The sequence below is a fragment of the Mytilus californianus genome, unplaced genomic scaffold (assembly GCF_021869535.1).
Source record: "Mytilus californianus isolate M0D057914Y unplaced genomic scaffold, xbMytCali1.0.p SCAF_11, whole genome shotgun sequence".
In the NCBI taxonomy this organism is placed as follows: domain Eukaryota; kingdom Metazoa; phylum Mollusca; class Bivalvia; order Mytilida; family Mytilidae; genus Mytilus; species Mytilus californianus.
This window is the reverse complement of record NW_026262593.1, coordinates 70399073-70414184: the sequence shown is the minus strand read 5'-3', so window position 1 is coordinate 70414184 and position 15112 is coordinate 70399073. Positions and strand designations below refer to the sequence as shown.

At 33.7% G+C, this 15112-nt stretch overlaps 1 pseudogene; it reads left to right on the top strand.

Annotated features, from left to right (window-relative positions):
• The first annotated feature begins 12530 nt into the window (after window positions 1–12530).
• LOC127720616 (uncharacterized) lies at window positions 12531–14790 on the top strand (annotated as a pseudogene).
• Window positions 14791–15112: the final 322 nt, after the last annotated feature.

Below are 15112 nucleotides of genomic sequence, written 5' to 3'. Positions count from 1 at the left end.
ATTGATTGATTGATTGATATGTGTTTAATGCCACTTTGGTGGAGGAAGCTGGAGTACTCAGAGAGACCCAGGGAACTTCGGTAGGAAAACTGACAATCTTAGACAATTAAGATTGGAGTAAAGTGCATGTGCCGCGAGCGGTATTCGAACTCACAACCTCAGGTACCACATTCAAGTTTATGTTCCTCTTGCACTGTTCAGATTCGCTTAGTTGCATCGCGGGTTATTTAAAAGTGAGCATCACTCTGACCGTGACGTTGACCTTTGACACATATGATAGTAAAACCTTGTATAATTCGGGTCAGGCTCATAACTTTTAGTACATAGCCAAACTTGGTCTTCAGTTTCATCATGATTTTGGTGTGTGTCATAAAAAAGATTCAAGGAACTCTGACATTAACCTTGAACCCTATGATAGTAAAACCTTGTCTAACACGTGCACGGATGATAACTTTACTACCGTAAAACATGATTTGTAGTTCCATCATGGGCTTGGGATGTGCCATATATCAATGTCAGATTACCTAGATCTTTACTTTGACCTTTGACCCTATGGTAGTAAAACCTTATCGAATTCGTTTCCGGCTCATAACTTTTGTACCTTAAAACTCGAATTAGCCAAACTAAGCATGCAGCAGCATTTTGAGCTCGGGGTGTGTCATATACTTAATGTAGATCACTCTGACCTTTGACCTCTATGATAGTAAGAAATGGTCTAATTTGTGTCCTTTAAGCAACTTGTGTACCGTATAAGAAACTTAGTATGCTGATACATCATGGGATGGAATGTGTCATTATATATCAAAGACAGATCACTTTGACCCTTGACCCCTTTGATAGTAAAACATTGTCTGATTTGTGTTTGGTGCATACATTTTGTACTGTAGCACTTACATTGCCAAATTTGTATGCAGAAGAATCATACTGATCTTTGATTTGACCTTTGATGTCTGCATTTCACAGTAAACAAACCGCAGACTTCTTTCCTCAGTCTGCATATTTCTTTCAGATTTACCTACTAGTATCAGTAACCATGTGTCAATCTAACACAGAGATAATGGAGAGATAAAATGATTGGATGAAACCATAAATTTCAAAATTGTCATTGTCTAAATAATGAATTCCACAACAGCAACTTAAATGCATGTACGAGGGAATGGGTGGGGTGGCGGATGGGTAGGGGTTGAGGGGTAATAATCTCGATAAGCGGACAGCTCTTAACGTGTCAAAAAACGCGATTTACTGTTATCAATGAATGAAATAACTAACTCACTAATACTTCCTAGCAAATACTACCTTTAAAGGATTAAACTTAATGTTAACTTCTTTGGAATGCTAAAGCCAAGTTTCAACGGACTTCCACATTTTGACATATTTTTGTATTTTGTCGGATTCCAATTTCTCATATACATGTATGTCTTAAAACTGAAAACAAAAATATTTTGCCTCTTCAACAAATACAACTACGTCAACACAACCTTAAAAATCCACACCCTAAAAAATAAAGAAAATGAATTGTCAATATTTATAGTAATTTATACCTTCATATTTTTACATCTGAAGGCTTTTGGGATAAGCTGCTTTTTTGTTAAATCATTATTTTTGATATTTGAATAACCACAATTATAGTTTTCAGACTCACTGACCTAGTAAGTTACACAAAAGCGCTACCCAATTCCTGGAAAATTAATACTACCGTTCCACCTCATAAATATCATCGAGTCCGTTCGGAATATATAACTAATGCATGATTTTGTTATATACTATAAGATTTTACTTATTTTCAGCATCTTCTTTTTTAACATCAACTCGTGAAGGAGAAGCAGAAGACAAATATTAATACATGCTTGACAGAAATACCAGACAAATAACCAATCATAAAAAACTATGAAAATCAAAAAAAGTCAGTTATTGTTAATTTCAATTAGTGTGGTGATACTTAAAATCAGCACAACATAGTATCGAAACATACTACAAACGGAAAAAGGGAAAATGCCTTAAATTTTTTTTCAAAATCCTCTGAATTATTGCGGTCTTCAAATACAACGCGGAAAGAAGCAGGTGTCAATTATCTAAACAGGAAACCAGTCTACAACTCTTCATATTCGCAGAAGAGTAAGGAGCTAAATTATATACTGAATACAGCAAAAAGCATTTCAAGCAAACCAGTTTTGGTGACTCTAATTAACGATGGGTACATAGAATTAGCCCGCAATTGGTTATGTAATACAAAACATATGGGAATCCATCGTCAGGTAAGCAAACATTTTAAAACATAACATATGGGAATTCATAGACAGGTAAGTGAGGGTTTGAATACAACAACCATGGGAATCCATTGATAGGCACTTATAAAAACAAATATTGGCCAATATAATATAGAGAGGGCTTTCTAAGTGACCAAGGTTGAAGTTTTGTGATTAGGTCCGTTTCGCAATAACTATGAAGAATAGTAAAACTGTTTTGTGTATGGAATGATTGTAATTTGTACGTGTCCGTCTGGCAGGTTTAATCTGAACTTCATATCATTTTAAACGTTCATTGGTCAATTTTAAGTCTTTGCAATTAGGCGTCTTTTCTCAGATAATAGTAAGTACTATATCTGATGTTTGGAATGGTTATAAGGTGTACATGTTCGTTTGGCAGAATCAATTTGACCTTGAACTCATATTCCTGGTCCATTTTTAATGCTAAATTTTCATCGTTGGGTCTCTTTCTCAGATACTACATTAGCAATAGATTAACGATATTTGATGATTGGAATGCTTGTTTGGTGTATATGTACGTTCGAATGGGATCAACTGACCTTGACTTCATTTTCATGGTTCATCTAAGCTTTTTGTGGTTATGTTAAGTTTTTATAATATTTGTATTAAATATTTCTCTCGAATATTTTTAATACAAATCAAAAAGGATTAAATAACAGTCTATGAGGGTGCGGATGAAGGTATACAGAAATGGAGGACCACTATCCAGACCTTCGTCTTTACATTTCAGCGTGTGAATTTTATAATTAAATAAACATATTTCTATGAGGCGACCACCGACATAAACTCGTTTCGTATACATAATTAAAAAGCGTTGTGGGGTTTGAACTCACCTTAGTGTTGACAGGGTAGTGATACATGTAACTGTAAATGAACTTCTTAGGATACTTTGCCACCGAGGACACAAAGGCCCCCTGCGGACCCCAAGCGTGTAAAATATAATTAGATAACACATTAATTTCATTTTATACTGTCAATTCATGATCTATAGAGTTTAATTGGGTAGACATCTTGTGTCCCTTTATTGTACCATGAAAATCAATACATTTTAATTATTACATTCTCAACCTTGTTTATTTGGGAACGAAAAAAAGGAAAAGGAAAAAAAGCTGCAACGGCACATAAAATCAACAATGACCGATGTAGTTTCAACGTAAATACCATTAGAAATTGATAGTACAATATTAGCAAAAACGAAATTTTCAATTTTTATTTGTAGGTATTTATTATCACGACAAATCCTCATACAAAAGATAAACTTCTGTCAATTTCATCGGAAATCAACATTGTTGTATTACCTGTTGAGCCGTATCTTCAAAAAGATCAATATTATAGTCACGTGGGTTATCTTAGACTATTGTCCGAAGGACAGAAATACTGTTTACGTTACTAGAGAATAATATAGAAACTTTACTGTTTGAAAGCGACTTCTTATGGATAAAAAACCCTATCCCGTTACTCCAGTCGTATGCTAATATGTCAGACATGTTGTTTGTTCGTGATATGGTTCATCGTGGTTCTACTTCCGTTAATGGCGGGTTTTTTTACATGTTTCCAACAAGGTCCACTATTAAAGTGTTACAAGAATTGCATAGAATGATGATGAAATTAGCAGATACTATTAAAAAGAAAAAGCTGTTTCCGAAGGCGAAAATGACCAAGTATACTTAAATCGGCTTGTTTTAAACAAATATGGTGGAATGAAAGCTACTGTGTTGCCTTTTTCAGAGTTCCCAAGTGAAAAGTGGTTCACGGCATCAGAGTCACAACGTATTTCATGGCATCCATATGTTATTCATAATAATTGGATAATTGGAAGAGAAAAAAAGACAAATCGTGCTAAACAGTGGGGGCATTGGTTTATGAAGGATAAAGATGAATGTGATGATGAACAAGTTAAAAAGATAACTAATTTATAATGCACCTAGTTTTATAGTATAGATTTTCATGCAGAAGATATCCGATTCTTGAAGAACCATCATAGGGTATGCCGGTGACCAAATGTATGAAAAGATAAGAAGTTTGTCACTTTAGAGAAGACAAATCCGTCTTTTTTTTAAGACATGATGTCTTTTGTAATGAGGTTTTTAATGAAATTACATAATGAATAATAAATTTGAAATTTACATATAAAATATATTTAACGTATAATGCAACTAGTTTTATAGTATAGATTTTATGTAGAAGATATCCGATCTTTTGAGGACCCATCATAGGGTATGCCGTTGACCAAGTATGTGAAAAGCTTAGAAGTATCACACTTGAGAGGAGACATATATATGAAAAAGTGTTAAATTAGTCTTAGATTTTTGATAAAATTACATTCTAAATAATAAATTAGAAATTTACATATAAAATATAGTTATTAAATAGTTCTACTACAGAATACGTTATGTAATATGGAACTTATAATCTTTCTTTCTACCACTGTTGCAGGATCGTTTATCGTTGCGGTAGAACAATCCCATGCATGCTTTCATAATTCCATGGCCCTTTTATTCTTTTGCAGTCACATTGCTTTGGGTTTGATGGTTCGGTACAAACTTTATTCATACAGTAGCTGCAAACACAGGTGCAGTAACATTTCTGTTGGCAGTATCGGCACACCAGTTTAGCTTAAAAGAAAAAAAAACACAGATAAGTCCAATACCAGCAACGTAAGGTATAATTCGGACGCATAAAATTGTTAACGTCAAAAACCGACTATTCCAAGAAAATAGAGAGAGAAACAACAAACAACAACGAACAACAAACGGTCCGGATTGCCTGACTTTACAAATGCACGACATTTCAAATGGTTGAATATAAGTAAAAGTTGATGTGACGTATTTGTCAATCGTCAATTCGGCACAACAAGCAAACACAAAATAAACAAAGGCAACGAGGAGGCAACTTCAAGTTTTAAACAAATATAGATAGACATTGCCTAAGCTCATACATATGACAAAATCCTAAGTAACTTATTCATATGATTTGCACCACGTGACTTTGGCCCTTTTGATTAAGTTACTCCCCATTAGTACATTTATATATAGAGTAGAGAATGGAAACAGGGAGTATATAAAAGAGACAACCCGACCAGAATGCAGAAAACAGAGTAAGGCCACCAGTGGGTCTTGAATGCAGCGGAAAAATCCCGCACCTGGAGTCGAGCTTCATCTAGGCCATAAACAATAATGTATACTAGTTCAGCGAAATTATCTCAGAAGCATACAAGTGAACCAAAATAAAAAAAAACTAATACACAACACTTACAAAGGCTAGAGGTTCCTGACTCGAGACAGGTGTAAAACGCAGCGGGGTTTTGTAGGATGTCGACCCTTCCCTGTAACTGTAGCCAATGAAAAAACAATCTTCAAAACGCACAGTAAAGCGCATTTTAAAAGAAGTCCGAGTCCGATGTTATAATAGGTAACAGAAGGAACTACTTCGGCTTAACATAATGTACTGTGGATTCATTAATATTCGTTGGATACTAATTTTCGTGGATTTAGGGGAAACAAGGGAACCACGAATTTAAATTTCAACGAATTACAAATTTTCTAAAGGAATATATGAAGACTCTGCCAAAACCACGAAATTGAATATCCTCGAAAATGCAAGTTTTCTTCAATCCACGAAAATTGGTACCCACGAAAATAAATGAATCCACAGTATCAATAATAAATTATATCAAATTGAGACCCAAAATAACCATCTGCCTTGTTAACAGCTGGTACCAATAGTGCTTTTATTGCTATAAAAATATGAACAATTGCACAATATTGAAAGAAAACAGAAAATAGTTTAATAAACGTTCGGTTTTCTGTTTTCCTTTGTGAAGGCACCATTTGGTAGGAAACACATGAATGAAGATTAAAGGGGCTTTCATTTAGTAACCGAATCTGATAAAGTCATCAAATTAGACTAATTTCACAATGACAAAGGTTTAGGACTAAGCCCTAGATGTCCTTAAAAGACTCGGAAACTATGGAAATATTTTGTCAAATCATCCATGGAAATATTTTAATACAAATGTTTTCATATATAAAAAGTGGGCATCAAATTTGGACATCAATTTGAATTGAAATACTATTTTGTATTTTGTGTTTGAAAAGAACTTTTATCAAATACTAAGTAAATCCACAACTTGAACATGGTCTAGAAGCTGTCTTAACCATCACCAGAAGATCTGATATAAATGATGCGAAATACAGCTTTTTTTTACTTGCACTTGAACTTTTGTCAGGAAAGCTTTTTCATGAGCAACATATTTGACTACTGATCAAGCTTTTTTTTTGTGGAAAATGGATTCTAAAGTTGCGCAAATCTGTACATTTAAAAAAAATTAATACTTCATGGTACCTTTGCGTCTTGCAAAATGATAAGCAAGCGTTGCTACACCTGAATGTATTAAAAGTTGAAAACTAAATTAGGAACAAATTTTATCACATCCACTTTGTAAGCAGATTAATAAAAAAAAATTTAGATTACTCTTTAACTATAACGCAAGCGTCTAAAAACCTTTCGTAAACATTCTCGCAAAAAACAATATCCAATATCAGAGAAATATTTCTGAAACAAATATTCCTTAAAAACTAAAAAAAAATAATATAAACTGCTTACGTGGATGTTTCCTTCCGCCTTTTTTATTTTGTGAACTAATTTGTCCATTAGTAGATAGAAGTAAGAAGACAAATAGAATAGTAGCAGTTACACTCAAATTTCTGACCATTATTGTGTATACACCTTATTGCAATTTATTCCAATCCAAATAAGTTCTGAAATAACACAAATCTTTCAAACGTCACAAATCAGTTTAAGCTATCTGGGGCCCTGTTTCACCGATGTACTGTGCATACAACTTTTCAAAGAGACATATTTAAACCATCCTAAGCACTTTAAACTTTGTAATTTTATTACTTTAATCTATGTTTCAAAATAATTGATTACATTCTACTAAATTATAATAAATGTTGACTTTAAAAACTGTTCCCTCCCTCAGCGCATTACTGATGAACTTTGGTTAGCGACACTTGTCACAAACAGGAAGTGTTGTAAGTTACTATTTCCGGGTTGGTCTAAATAGTGATAATTTGCAAGTATATCAGTAAATCCTGTTGTTTAAATGATCTTACGTGTCATCTTGTTCTTATACCTCACCTTGCCCAGTACATCACATTATATGTATGTCATAACTTGTGACCGCAGATTGATGTTAGAAATATTTTAAATAACCCCCTTACCGTTTTACTTTGCATGTACTTTCCATCTACATATGTTAAAATATATTTAACAGCAAGTAAATTTTATACACTATTTGTAAACACTGGTACTTTTATTTTCATTGTCATTACCCATTTAGAAAATATTAGTAATTTTGTATGGTTAAATCATTATTTCAAAACCGCAACGTTGTTTTCAAAACAGTACATAGACAGTAGTCATAACATTTTTTCGGCAAGCCAAGAGAAATAATCGCTTCCTCATTCTTTCATTTTAATATTAATTCCCCATGCAGGAATTCATAGTACATGGTTGTCTATCAAATCTATTTACTTGGTCTATGGACTTATTGTTAGGTTAGTGTTGTTGAATCACTGCACCTCGCATCTTTTGGTATGAATATCAATTCACTAATCAATATGAAACAAAGCTAGAAATGTTTTTGGTGCGTTTTCTGTATCCCAAAAAACGAAAGGAAATACTTGAGTTTCGCTCGTGTCAGGTTTCATGTTACACACAAATGTCACGTGCTAACGTCAGAAAGTCTACAATACAACATTGTCTGCATTAAAACATCAACATATAGACGATGTCAGCTTACCGTGGGTTTTTGTCAAGGTGAGGTTCCAAGTAAAATTGGAAAGTGTGTAGCATTTGCTTATGTAAAAATCTAGGTATGCGTAGTCGAAAAATAGGATACGTGATACGATATTTTTAATCTACACATTGAAACAACAATAATCCAGAAAGTAACACAAAGACATAGAATCAACACATCAGTTTTAAAATAAATGCTATGAGGGTCTGGATGGGTAAAAAGGGGGAGAATATTAGGTAGAAATATAAAGAATATAGGTTAATAGGGTGCTGAAATATAAAGAATAGAGAATGAGGGTAAACAGATATTAAGAATAGAGGAAAATGGTTTAAACGTTAAAGAATAAATAAATGATGGACCCCCAATCCAACCCATCAGTTATTATAGAAACGATGAAACATGTATTTGGTTGTGTTCTCTGTTTCATCACTAGTTTCCGTCTTTTGTTCACACATTGGGTCATTAAATAAGCAACATTAGTTTACCGGTGCTCAAATCGCATACACCGATTAAGAAAACAAATCAAGGCAAACCTGTTACTGAATAGACATGGCTTTCACTATAAATAAATAAGAAGTTATTTAGAAACTAGGGTTCCAATTCTCTGACTTTAGAAGAATTTTGTCATTTTAAGGTTTCTTTTGGTCATATAGCTCTTCACGTGTTTAGATCTTATAAATCCTTGGCATTCGAATGTTTGGTTTTAAACGTTCCTGATAAATCCAAGAAAAGAGCCTCGAAAGTACGAAATCAAAAATGTTTTATACATTTACTATTATAAGAATATTAAAAGTATACATGATATGTGAAAGATAACGATTTCACGATAATACTTGGAGCATTTGAAACAAAAGTTTGTTTGACGTTTTTACCATTAAATTAGTGCTGAACCTAGATAAGAAGAGCGTGCTCGATCCGAATGTCGTAATTTAAAGAACATCCTTTATTGGCAGATCTTTGGGTATTTGTTCATGCCTTTTATCTTGCAATCAGCCAACTTTTGTCCAAAGAACAGGTACACAAATACATTTTTGCTTTATAGGGACTTCTATAAATAAAGTCTCCTTTTCCATGTTGAGAAAGTGGTCATGTGGATATTTGTTTTGCGTAACAGTTCATTTTGGTGTCTGCGTTTAAATTACATCAATATATGTGAAAAATCAAGGACAATGAATTGGATTTAAACAAATAAAACTTCAAGTCCCGGATGTAAATTGCAATCTAATCATGCTGTGTTTACACATACATAAGGAGCTTCGTGTATGGGTTGTATTTTGTCACATATACATGTATTAAACATGCTTGTGTCTTTTTATTTACCGACTACAAAACTTGGCATTGAACTAGCTGTCCGTTATTATGTGCCTCTTATATCGGTTCTTTGTGTCTTTCAGTTTGCTTGGTTATTTTTGCGTGCTTCAAGTCCATCCCAACTGATTTTAACAGGTTGTCCCAATTTTGTACAGTAAAACAACTGTTATATGTAAGAGGGTTGGGTAATCACAAAGGTGCTTGACCCCGACACATTATAATGTGCTTGTCCAAAGTAAGTCAATGATTGCTGTTGCTTTCTGTCTGTCATACTCGTTTTTGTTTATTGTTTAGCATAAATCAGGTTGTAAGTTTTCTTGTTTGAATTGATTCACAATTTGTCGTGTAGGAGCCATTTAACGGAGACTATACGGTATGGGTTTTTGCTCATTGTTGATCCTGATGCTGACCTATTGCTGCTTACATCTACATTAGTCGGTCTTTGAATATAGTTTTCCCATTGGCAATCAAACCACATCTCCGTATTTTTATATTGATGTTTTCAATAACAGTTTTGCTAGCTGGTAAAAACACTTTTTATCGTTCAAGGAATGATCCATAATAAGTATATTGTATCTTTTCCACCGTTCTAGTTTTGAACATAACAAATTAAACATTAACTTAAGAAAACAAACTTGGTATACGCATATTTATGAAACGCCTACTGGTCTTTGCATCCTTCTGTTAGTCCGTCCGTATCACGAGAAGGATTACGGTTGGAAGGTCTCGTCAACTTCTAACATAGTTCATATGTTCATCGTTCTGCAAAAGTTCTTAGAAATTGCTTTGACAACATTTCTTTATTGTTATCCTTTGTATTTTATGTTTAAGAATTTTTGCTAGGAAATTTTCTTCGGATATTTGCAGTTTTGGTTGACACATTTGTAACTTCATATCGGAAACGATCAGACATATCTCCCTATTTATTAATATGTCCGAGAGTTTAAGCTGTTCCTTTACGGTAGTTCTTTTTTGACATTTATTATTTTAGGATTTTTGGGTATGGTCTACCAGAAAGGAAAATAGCGGGATTGGTTTATATTCAAAATGTGTTCTAATCATTTCTCCCTTATTAGTAATCGTATGCGTGAAACATCCAAGGTGACATTGTCCCCGATTTTGCATGATAATTTACCTTTGTTTTTTTTAATTTTGTTTTTATTATATTTCTGCACTATTCAATATTTTGAGGATGAAGTATTTAAATGAGTGTGTTTTATTTGCAAAATATTGTACTTAGTAATGTTTTAAGTAAGGTTTTCTTTCGGGAAATCAGTCTCGACACCACCATACGAGGGTAACGGGTATATACAAAATGTGCGTATGCAAAAACAAATGGAACAATAGACTATTTTCATATAAACGTCTATTGACCTCGGCATTTGTCGATAGATTGCCTACTCTGTGGTAGGACATCTTGGTACTCGGTCAAGTAAGAGCAACGTAAAGAAGTAAAATCAAGCTTAAAATAAGTACATATTTTGGAAAAATGAACTGTTTTGTGTTTCAAATCGACGATAAAAGCATTGGAAAACTATAAATTTCAGTCCCAAATTGCACCGATTATATATTTGATTTAAATTTTGTTTTGGTGGCTCTAAATTGACAGAGTACAAAGATGTCCTACCACAGAGTAGATAACCTGTTGAAATATTATATGATCTGGAGGCAAAAGTTGGTTATATGAAAAAGTCTTTTATCGCGGATTTTAGTTTTAAGGGTATGCTATTTCTGTTTTGGTTAAAGATGAAATGACGCCGTGAAGACAATAATTTTCAACCATTCTATTTATATAATTATATACACGTCTCAACATGTGAAGACTTTATGACAGACATTCTCCACCGGATAACACGTATGTAGCCGTGGTCGATTGGTCTAGGCGGTGGGCACGGTACAAGCTGAGATTCCACGATGTCACAGACACAAGGGTTCGAATCTATATAAGTGGTATATTTGAAATTAAATAATTCCAAAATGTCTTCATTTTTAAAGTACATGTAGCTTCATCCTAAATAGCTTTGTTTCCAGATACACACATATTTTGATGCTTTTTTCATCAATTTGTCCTCATCTCGTACACACTTATAATACAATGACATCATAATTTCGACAGTTCACCGGATCGCGCAGATGTCACATTCAACACATTAACATAAGTGTATTTACGGCAGACTAGTACGATAATTTGAAACAGATTGTAATGTGTGTAAGAGTGCTTAAATTGTCATACAAATTCGTTGTCGTCTGATATCTGTAGCAATAAGTAATAACATGACGGCTGATTCTTTCGAAAACGTGTCTCCTATTAAATCATTTTCTTTTATAACCAATTGAAGACCTTGGAGTGAATCTTGACATTGTTTCGCATTATTCAGATAATAATGACATAGAAAATTCAGGAAATAAGCATACGCTGTAGACGGAAGAAAACGTACGTCCTTCGATTCGACCATTTCAAGTTCATCTGGTATTAACGTGGACATCTGCTTAAATTGAATGTTATCTACAAGCATTGTTTTAGCAGATACATTAAACCATTCTTCTGGAACGATTGAAATTTTAACAATTGGTAGTGGATACCCGACATAAACATGTAGTGGTAAAGTTTTTCGTGAGTACATTTCGATATAGAATACCGGATGATGTATAAAGCCTTACTGTATTGTTTTGTCTTATAGAAGAGAGAAGCTAGCATCAGCCATCCAGATACAGCGTCATGATAGACACTCTTTAATACAGTATTAAGGCAGGATTTGTATTGTTTGTGACGATATTTATTACAGTTTGTACTGTCCAGTGGTATAATCTGAGCTAATCGATTACAGTACATTGACATGTAGTATATATATAGTACGTATTGTATTGAAGATTGCTTACGCAAAACTTTCTGTATCATATATGTTTTGTATACATTGTAATCCGCTCTTGCAGAAACATTATTGAAGGTAAGATTTGCCAAAATAAATAAATTGGATTTTAATGTTTTCTCAACGTTATTTACGTATAATGTATGTTGTGCGATGGGGAAATTCCACATTAATACCTCAAAGTTAGAAATTTGATCTGAAAAGAAGATGCATCGCCATCCGAAGCTATACAATGTATTAAGTTTTTTTAACAGTATTTACCGAACACGACCCTCGGAACAGAAGATCATGTTAAGACAATCAGAAGTATGAATGCTGCGAGGGACGATTTGCCAAGTAGTGAGATGACAGTTATAACAAGTGGCAGCTTTGGTGAAGGACTTCACATGCGAGGTAGTGATATAGATGTAATGTTTGTAGATAAAAGTATCGAAGTCTGTGAAGATGTAAAACTCCGCTTTAATCCAAATATTACATATTTGTTAATGGAAACAGACGATGTAAAACCTGGTTTTACTCAGTTGAAACTAGAATATAACAAATATCAAATTATGTTTGAACAATGTGAAGGACATGATGGTAAGCATTATTTTTCGAATGCATTGTATAAACAATGAAATTATTCTGATGAAGGTTATTCACATGGACCCTGTGTATCTACCGAAAGTGGAATGTATGACCATGCCGGTTGTTTACATTGCAAAACATGGGTATCACCTGCATTACAATGGATAACAAGGTCAAGTAACTCATGGCCGTGTGATAGTGTCAAACAAAGTATTATAAACCATGGAGTACTTTTTGTACCGATCGGAGTCAAGGGGTCACCAAAAGAGGATATAGAATGGCGAATATCTTTTTCTGTTGGTGAAAAACTTCTAATTAATACTTTAACGCACGCCCAATTACTATGCTATGCTCTTTTAAAAATAATTTTGAAAGATGTAATAGCTAATTACTCGGAATGTAAAGATTTACTCTGTTCATATTTCCTGAAAAATATTATTTTCTGGATATCTGAAGAACTGCCACAATCTGTATGGAAACCTGATAGTTTAATATCATGTTTCATGCAATGTTTCAGAAGGCTCATTTATTGTGTTGAGCACTCAGTTTGTTTACATTACTTTATTCAAGAGAACAATATGTTTGAGAACAAAATAGAGGGTCGTGTTCGTGAAATTCTGTTAGAAAAACTTAATACGTTGCATAGCTATGGATGGCGATGCATCTTATTTTCAAATCAAATATCTAACTTTGAGGTATCTATGTGGAATTTTCCCATCGAACAACATACATTATACGTAAATGACGTTGAGAAAATACTAAAATCCCCTTTATTTGTTTTGGCAAATCTTACCTGCCATAATCCTTCTGCAAGAGAGGAATCGAATATATCAAATAAAAATATAATACAGAAAATTTTGCGTCAGCAATCCTCAGCACAATATGTACTATATAAATACTACATGTCAATATGTTTTAATAGATTAGCTCAGAATATACCACTGGACAGTACAAACAGTAATAAATATCGTTACAAACAATACAAATCCTGCCTTAGTACCCTGCTACAAAATGTCTATCATGACGCTGTATCTGGATGGCTGATGCTAGCTTCGCTCTTCTATAAGACAAAACAATACCGTAAGGCTTTACACATCATCGGGTATTCTATCTCGAAATGTACTCACGAAAAACTTTACCGCTACATGTTTATGTCGGATATCCACTACCAATTGTTAAAACTTCAATCGTTCCAGAAGAATGGTTTAATGTATCTGCTAAAAACAACGCTTGTAGATAACACTCAATTTAAGCAGATGTCCACGTTAATACCAGATGAACTTCAAATGGTCGAATCGGAGGACGTACGTTTTCTTCCGTCTACAGCGTATGCTTATTTTCTGAATTTTCTATGTCATTATTATCTGAATAATGCGAAACAATGTCAAGATTCACTCCAAGGTCTTCAATTGGTTATAAAAAAATTATTTAATAGGAGACACGTTTTCGAAAGAAGCAGCTGTCATGTTATTACGAATTGCTACAGATATTAGACGACATCGAATTTGTATGACAATTTAAGCACTCTTACACACATTACAGTTTGTTTCAAATTATCGTACTAGTCTGCCGAAAACATACTTATGTTAATGTGTTGATTGTGACATCTGCGCAATCCGGTGAACTGTCGAAATTATGATGTCATTTTATTATAAGTGTGTACGAGATGAGGTCAAATTGATGAAAAAAGCATCAAAATATGTGTGTATCTGGTAACAAAGTTATTTAGGATGAAGCTACATGTACCTTAAAAATAAAGACATTTTGGAATTATTTAATTTCATATATGCCACTTATATAGATTCGAACCCTTGTGTCTGTGACATCGTAGAATCTCAGCTTGTACCGCGTCCACCGCCCTAGACCAATCGACCACGGCTACATACGTGTTATCCGATGGAGAATGTCTGTCATAAAGTCGTCACATGTTTAGACGTGTATATAATTATATAAATAAAATGGTTGAAAACTATTGTGTTGACGGCTTCATTTTATCTTTAACTAAAACAGAAATAGCATACCCTTAAGACTAAAATCCGCGATGAAAGACTTTTTCATATAACCAACTTTTGCCTCCAGATCATATAATATTTCAACAGGTTACCCACTCTGTGGTAGGACATCTTTGTATTCATTCAATTTAGAGCCACCAAAACAAAATTTAAATCAAATACATAATCGGTGCAGTTTGGGGCTGAAATTTAAAGTTTTCCGATACTTTTGTCGTTGATTTGAAACACAAAACAGTTCATTTTTCCAAAATATGTACTTATTTTAAGCTTGATTTTACTTCT